Source organism: Schistocerca cancellata, chromosome 9 (assembly GCF_023864275.1).
Source record: "Schistocerca cancellata isolate TAMUIC-IGC-003103 chromosome 9, iqSchCanc2.1, whole genome shotgun sequence".
NCBI lineage: Eukaryota > Metazoa > Arthropoda > Insecta > Orthoptera > Acrididae > Schistocerca > Schistocerca cancellata.
Genome location: NC_064634.1, coordinates 228,326,456 through 228,334,809, shown reverse-complemented (window position 1 = coordinate 228,334,809; position 8,354 = coordinate 228,326,456).

Genomic DNA, 8,354 nt, shown 5'->3' with positions numbered 1-8,354 from the left:
AAAGGAAGCACATGAGCACATGTTATCTGGTCATGGTGGGTGTAGAGGAACGAATAGGAGAGTGGCGGAGAGGTATTGGTGGAGTGGTAGAAAAGTGGATGTGTATCAGTATGTCAATAATTGTATACCATGTGCGCAGAGAGCAGATTTGAGTCGGAAACAGATACAGCTACAACGATTGCCATAAGCGACATGTCCATTCTCTATGTTGGGGATTGGTGTCTTAGGACCTTTCAGTCGAACACCATCAGGGAACAGATTGTAGCCATCAGATTGTTCTGACAATAATAGACCATTTTTCGAGGTATGTGGAGATGGTGGCTATGCCAAATCAACAGGCAGCAAGAGTGGCGCAAGCGTTAGTAAACAACTCGATTTTGAAGTTTGGTGTACTAGAGACAATAATTGCTGACTAAGGGACCAACTTCATGTCGGACTTAATGAAGGAACTGTGTAAATTGTTGAATGTAAAGAGGTTGAGGATGAGCGTGTTGCATCCACAAGCCAACAGAAGGACAGAACAGGTACACAGAACAATTGGGAAGATACTGAGTTTTTATGTGGATTCTCATCATCATCAGTCAGATGAGTATTTGAAGCATAGTGTATAAGCATATAATGCAAAAATCCATACAAATACCGGTTTGTCTCCATATGAGGTAGTGTATGGGCGAAAAATGCCGTCACAATTTGATTTGGTGAGGCTACAGAAAGGACCAATAAATCTGTACATCAATATTCGATATCAATTCAGGATATTTGGAAATGGGTACAAAAGGTGAATACCAAGGCTTTGGAAAGGCAGGAAGACGCAGTGAAGTGGAGAGGAAGTTTACCACACTATAGAGTGGGGCAATGGGTAATGCTGTCCAGCCCTATACGCAAAAGAGAAAACAAAGTAGTTCCTCATGAGGTATCAAGGGCCATTCCAGGTAGTTGAAACCACATCCCCCGTTAATGTTAAGCTTCAGCTGCCAATTAGAACAACGGTAGTACACGTTGCAGCCATTTAAGGATTGCCCAGATGTGATTGCAGGTGTGTCACAGGAAGGAAAGAGGAAGAAAAAGAGAGTGAAGAGAGGTGCTAAGCACAGAGAAAACCAGGAAGATAGAGTACAGCATGAAGTACCGTATGCTTTGCGATCCAGAAAGTAGCAGAGTATTTGTAGTTTTTTTTTTGTTTTCTTGTTATGTATCATCGGGTTTGCATAGATTAATTAGGCATTGTATTTTTGTATATGTATTTTCGAGTATAGCCTTCTGCGGACAGCAGTTGTTTGGAAGAGGGAGGAAGGGTGATAGTGATCCCTGTACTTAGGTCACTGAAATGGGGAGCGTTGGCAGTGATTCATCTCTTCTTCATTGGGGTAGAAGCCTTATGCGTGCAGCACCTGCATGGGGGTGTGTTTTACTCAAGGCAGGAAGGTGTGGTTTGTCGAGTCACCAGTGGGCATTAAGGTTGATATGGAACGTATGGGAAATGCGGAATGAAGTGAGGAGGCATGAGTAAGTGTTCATAGAGCTTAGGTAATGTGCAGAGGGCAAGGGAATGCTTAAGGAAGTTGCAGGGGAGCATAAGAAATTGCATGAGGCTTATGAGATGCTACAGAGGCAGGTTGGACAGATGGCAGAAGCGGTGCCACGGGTAAGACAGAAACGAGGATGGATGAGCGCAGGGGAGAAAATTTTGAAGACAGTTTTTGGAACTGCAGACGAAAGGGATATAAAAGAACTGAACAACATAGTGGAAGCAGTGAGCATTTCGCAGAGGAGAGTAGAGCAACGGAAGCTTGGCATGCAACTCAGATAAGAACATTAACAAGGGAAGTCCTGAAGTTGCTCCGTGAATTAGCAAGGCAGGTAGTGAAATACGCTAAGGCGTCAGAAGACGTAACAAAATCGTAACCTGGGAACCTTACAGGGGCGTCTGGAAGTCCAAGGTAACATGGTGGTGTTAACGATACTTCTGCAAGGAGTAGCTGGCAATGTGTGGGATGCACAGGGAGTAATAACTAATACGCAGGAAGTGCTGCATCACGCATTGCAAGTCCAGATATGTACCGGTTTGTTACCGCCGGACCAAAATTTACGCACGTTGCACAGGGTGCAGAAGGAACTACCGCAAACGTTATATTTAATACCGGAGCCCAGAGAGCAAAATTTGACGTTTTCCTACTATGTTGCAACACTAAGAGTAACAACTGACCACACACGAGTGTATATTTTTGGTCGAATTTACAGTTATGGGGATGAATGGGAAGTTTCAGTGTTACACGGTTCACCAGTATCCTGTGAAGTGGGGAGCGTTGATCAATTTTGTGGAAGTGTAAACTAAGGAGGTATTGCTGATTTCAGCAGCTAGCAACCAGTAAGCCGAGATGACAAGGGAGGAAATATGAAGCTGCCATAGAGGGAAGGTGATGGTATGTCCAGCAAGGATGTTAAGCACCAATCCGGATACATGCACAGTGCAGTTATTTTTAGTTAGGGGGAAAGGAACATACTGTCCAAGGGACATTGTGGAGTCAAAATTGAGCTTGCAACGGTTCGGGATGCATTGGATCGTCTCCACGTACGAGAATTTGGTAGTAGTAGCAAGTTGTTTTGAGCAGGGAGTATATGCAGAAGCGAAAAGAATAGAGCTTGAGGGGAGCAGAATGTTAATAATTGGAATTGCGTGTCACATAATAGGACAAACTTTACAACTGCCAGTGTCAATTTCAGGAGTCACACAATTGAATGTTATGCAGCCACAGCTGTACTAGCCAGAAGCCACTTTAGAGTTTTTGCCAAAGCAGAATCTGACCTTGTTAAATCAAACTCTTGAGCCACATCTGTTGAGATCGGTAAACGAGTTCATTTTTGAGCAAGAGGGGCACATATCAGCCGCACAGCTTGTGAAACACGTCGCTAATATAGGGAAAGGCAACGGCAAATAACGATCATTTTGAGCACCTCTGTGCCACGTGTCTTCACACCCGTAACTTTGTTATGTGTTGATTTCATTCTGATCAGGCAGAGAGCCAATTCCAAGAGGGAACCAAGAATAGTCAAAGTCCCAGTGGGTTGGATACCGAGGGCGTGAGATGTATAGGTAATGGTTGATGGAGCAGTGGTCGACCAGTAACGAATTTTCACGTCTTGTTTCATGTCATGTGTTTTAAGGGGTCTTATAATAGTAAGGAAATATGTCATAGTGGCCGACCCAAACAAGTTAAGAGTTAGTTAAAGGTCGACCCAGGGACCGGATCTCTCCAAAGGGGGAATAATATAGCGGCACTACCGTTTGGGATGGGAAAAGTCAGTTTTGGTGCAATATTTCTGAGCGCACAAGCTACAGCCAAGCGCAGGCCTTTTTACGGTGATTTACGTTCACCAGTAGTTGCGAAGTGAAATAGGGGTCACAGGGGCATAGAATCACTGGAAAAAGTACACGCAGAAGTTTGCATGGCGCAAGTCACAGATAGAAAGGGCCAACCTAAGTGTTATGATTACGTGACCCAGAGCGGCACGTTTAGCAAAACAGAGGTGCACAGCGACATATAAACCGGTGCCGGTTCATTAACAAAGCATTCAAGTGTGTCAGCTCTCTTGGACGGCAGCAGCAGATGGGGTACCAACGTTCCAGTCCACTGCGGGTCGCTGGTTCGACCCTCTGACGCCAACGTGGGATCCGCAGCCAGCCAGCGGCGGGCCACACCAGGGGCATATAACACTCCCTAACTGCTACTGCTATACCTTAACCTCGAAGCTGGAGGCAGTTTGCAAAACAGAATTATTTAGTTATAGCAATTATGGTATAAAGCAACAGAGCTGTGTTACCCTCTGAGAGGAATTTTGTTATGTTGACCGTGTTGTTCCTAACGGAAGTGGCTTATCGGAAATGAAAGTCAGAATTACGTAAATATTTGAACAGTAACAAACAAAATTTTGCCTATCTACACTGTTCAACTGATAAAAAAAAACGGTCGCCAGCCTAACTAGGCAAGAGAATGATAAACATTCTCGTTTAAGAAAATAGTTATTAGTAATTTTAACGAATAAACACAACCTATACTTCGTCACACGCGAGTGCAATGAACTCTGACACATACATACATTTACGGTAAGATTGAAACTAACAGTTAGAGCAGCAGAAACTATTTTCAAAATTATAACAGATACCGAAACACACTATTACTTTCAGGGTTTACACAAAGTGAATGGTCTTTATAACATTATTATTAATATGCACTACTAATACACAAGAGAGACAAACACTTAGCAAACATGAGAATGTAACGTTTCACAACTGCAGTTTTCTCACTTTTACTACAGCGAAACACAATGTTGACAAAATTGCAAGAAACTGACTCACCTTTTAGAATTTACTACAGGCAACAATGTGTTCATTTACTTTATAAGCCTCAGTCTTAAGAACTTTTAATTTTGAAGTTAGCAACAGCACTTTAACAAGCAGTTTTACTAAGAAAATTATTTTCAGCAAGCATCATTGACTTTAACTCACTCTGTTGCCACATTAACTTTAACTTTCTTTTTAATAAGTTCAAGAGGCATTAATTAGCAAAACTCTAGGCTTTAATTTCTTTTAGTAAGGACACTCGGATATCACTTTAGCTCAAACGGAAAGGAACCTGAGAGGTGTTATGATGAGGAGAAAAATCAAGGTAGGTACACAAATTCAGATACAAATTACCTTATGTTTCAGCACATTAATACGTCCATTAAGCTGATCCTTCACTGTACATCATTATAGTATTATGTTACAATGATTGCGCAATGTGGTGGCAACTGCATGTCGGTAGGTGGAATTGTAGGCAGAATTGCTGGACTCTATCATTTCTTGGTGGCGATGATAGATACAAACACCAGAATAGTTCCAGCTATTTATACATCCATCCGAGGCCTTGGAAAGAAGCAGGAAAAGCCTCTCTCGGAATCAGCACAATATGCATCTTTTACATGGCAGTGCACGGACTAGTAGCTCGTCTCCGACTGCTGGCTCGTCCCCGACTGACTATCAGTTCCACCTTTTCCACCTATGCCAACAACAATTTGCGCGCGCTACACAGTTCCGTTCCTGAGGGAACCACTACACCATTTACATACAAACTAACTAAGAACCCTAAGTGAGGATCAGCCATTTACATAACAGCAAACAAATACATTAAATAAAACAGAACATTTTCACATATTGACACTTCTACAAAAAATTATTCACACAAAATTACAATTATATACAGTAAGTTTTGTTCCCTCCAAATGGGACAAAGAATTTTAAATTACAGATACATTACTTTTCATAGAATCAAATCACGACATCAAAGGTTTGACAAAGAAAAGAGTACACAATTTTATGTTATCGATTCAAACATATTTACAGACGATCAACAATGTAACATTAAATAAAGCAAAAAATAAATAAATAAATAAATCCATACAGCATAAGAGCTGTGGTGTTACAGGCAGACTTGTTGGCTCCCTGCACACACCAGAGGCATCCCGAGGCGAGGGCCACAGATTCAGACGTCAGATTCCAGGCGCTTGTTGTCGCCCACGATCTGAACCATGACGCCAAAGAAGCCAGTAGCGGGCCACCTGCGGTTCCCGGCGAGCAGTGCTGAGGCGGCAGGGCGAAGACCGCTGTGTCGATGGGCGGCACATCATGACGTTGCAGCTGTACAAGGCCAACACACAGCAGTGCATGCATGGATCACTGAGGCAGCCATTCTGCGCCAAGCCGTTTCGCAGTCAGCAGAGTGGTGTCCCCAGCATTGCGGTACCCGGTGATGCAGACAGAGGGGAATGTGGCAATATAACTGGAAACAATAAATCACTTGGGAAACTCAGACGAGTCTTAATACGGCGCTTTCTACCATCTTCCCGGTACATTTTGTGTTGCTGTTACATTCTGTGTCAGAAGCTGCTACTACAGCTGGTTCATTGACTTCATCTGTAACTGAAGAAACTGATTTAGATGGAGCGGTGGTGCAACAGTATTGCGATTTGGCAATGGCACTGAAACACCTGTGTCTAACTGAAACTGAACACTTTGGCCAGAAACAACAAGGTCTACAAAATGTTTGTTGGAATTGCGTTGCACTGAAGAAACTACTGAGTCTTGTATTGCACAGTTTCACCGTTAATTTCTACACTAGTATAACACTTCGGCTCAGAATGAACAACACGCACTTTAAAGTTCGAGTTATATGGGCATTTCTTCTGAGCAGAAATCTTTATCACATTTTGACAAATGGCTTGAAAGTGCCTGTTCATTTGCGTGCCAAACAAGTTGCGCAGTGCCAAGGGTAGTGGTCACTTTTGTTACATCTGAAACAACGCGGGCTAGATTTCCCGCCGGTAGATTTCCTGCCAGGATGTTTGCGTAGCGAGCTGTGGCCTACACGACTGGGCCACTGTATGTCGCTGCGTAAGTTTATCGCTACGGGCTATGTCACAAATGCCCCTTGCTTGAAAACTGTCAACGAATCTTGAAAGTTAATAATATGCAGAACCTGTTACAACTTGCGATTAGGATATTTTAAGATTTATTCACAGATTCTCCTATCAGCCACGTTTTGAGTAATAGCGTCACGTAATTTCAAATCACCGTAGTATTTTCTACATTCACACTTAAATCTGCACTGTCTTGTGAGCCCTTGCAGATCTGTCACCCACAGCATGTACATTTGACCTGGGTGTTTCTTGAGCCTATAGACAGCCGCCACACTGATTTTATCGTCGGAGTATTTCTTCACTGCTTGAATGAGTTCCTCATAGCTAACTACGAGGGTCACTCCAAAAGAAATGCACACTATTTTTAAAAAATACAGTTTTCATCCTGAATGTGTGAAAGTTTTACAGTCTGTAGATACTTCCTTCCTGCTTGTTTTCAAACTTAACTCAACATGTTCCCGTGAGTGACGCCGTCACAGCATGTCTTCAAGATGGCTGCTACACTTGACGTTCGTCAGAAGCAACGTTCTGTCATAGAATTCCTGTGCTGTGAAAACGAGACAGTGGGATATATCCACAATAGATTGAAAAAGTTGTATGGAGATGCTGCTGTCGATCGCAGTACAGTTAGTCGGTGGGCAAGCAGGTTAGGTGATGAAAGCGGGCACGGCAATATTGAGGATTGTCCTTGCAGTGGCAGGCCTCGTACTGCACACACTCCAGACAATGCGCAGAGAGTTAACGAATTGGTGACTGCTGACAGACGCATCACAGTGAACGAACTGTCACGCTACTTTGGGATAGAAGAAGGATGTGTTTGCAGGAAACTGAAAGTTTTGGCGTTAAAAAAGGTTTGTGCCCGGTGTGTTCCCAGGATGTTGACAGTGGCTCACAAAGAAACAAGAAAAACGGTATGCAGTGAACTTTTGGAACAGTATGACAATGGTGGAGATGAGTTTCTTGGAAGAATTGTGACAGGTGATGAAAAATGGATCCATCATTTTTCACCAGAGACGAAGAGGCAATCAATGGAGTGGCATCATGCAAATTCACTGAAGAAAAAAAATTCAAAACAACGCCTTCTGCTGGACAAGTTATGGGTATGGTGTTGTTCGATTCCAAAGCACTTTTGCTTGTGGACATTATGTCAAGGGAAACCACCATAAATTCTGATGCATATGTGACGACACTGAAGAAACTTCGAGCTCGACTGAGTCGTGTTCGACCACATAGGCAAAAGCAGGATGTTTTGCTGTTGCACGACAATGTACAGCCACATGTCAGTCAAAAAACCATGGAAGCGATCACAAAACTCGGATGGACAACACTGAAACTACCGCCTTACAGTCCTGACCTGGCTCCATGTGGCTATCATCTCTTTGGGAAAATGAAAGACTCTCTTCGTGGAACAAGGTTTGAAGATGATGAATCCTTTGTTCACGCTGCCAAACAGTGACTTCAACAGATTGGACCAGAATTTACCGTGGGGGTATCAGGCGCTGGTTCCAAGTGGTGTAAGGCAGTTGAGAGAGATGTAAATTATGTGGAGAAATGAAAATATTGTTCGTAAAGGATGTATCTGCACACTGTAAAACATGTAGAATAAAAGATGGATTAAAAGAAAATAGTGTGCATTTCTTTTGGAGTGACCCTCGTAGTTCTGGCCTCGTAGTAGGAATTGTAAGTAGGCTGTTTAGGTTCTTATACTGGTAACGCCACCGCCACCTAGCGCTCTGTATGAAAATCACTGGCTGTGCTGTGTGCCGTCTGTGGCTGGGTGGCATTGTTGCAATTTGTTATTGTAGTGTTGGGCAGTTGGCTGTTAACAGCGAGTAGCGTTGCGCAGTTGGAGGTGAGCCGCCAGCAGTGGTGGATGTGGGGAAGTGAGATGGCGGAAT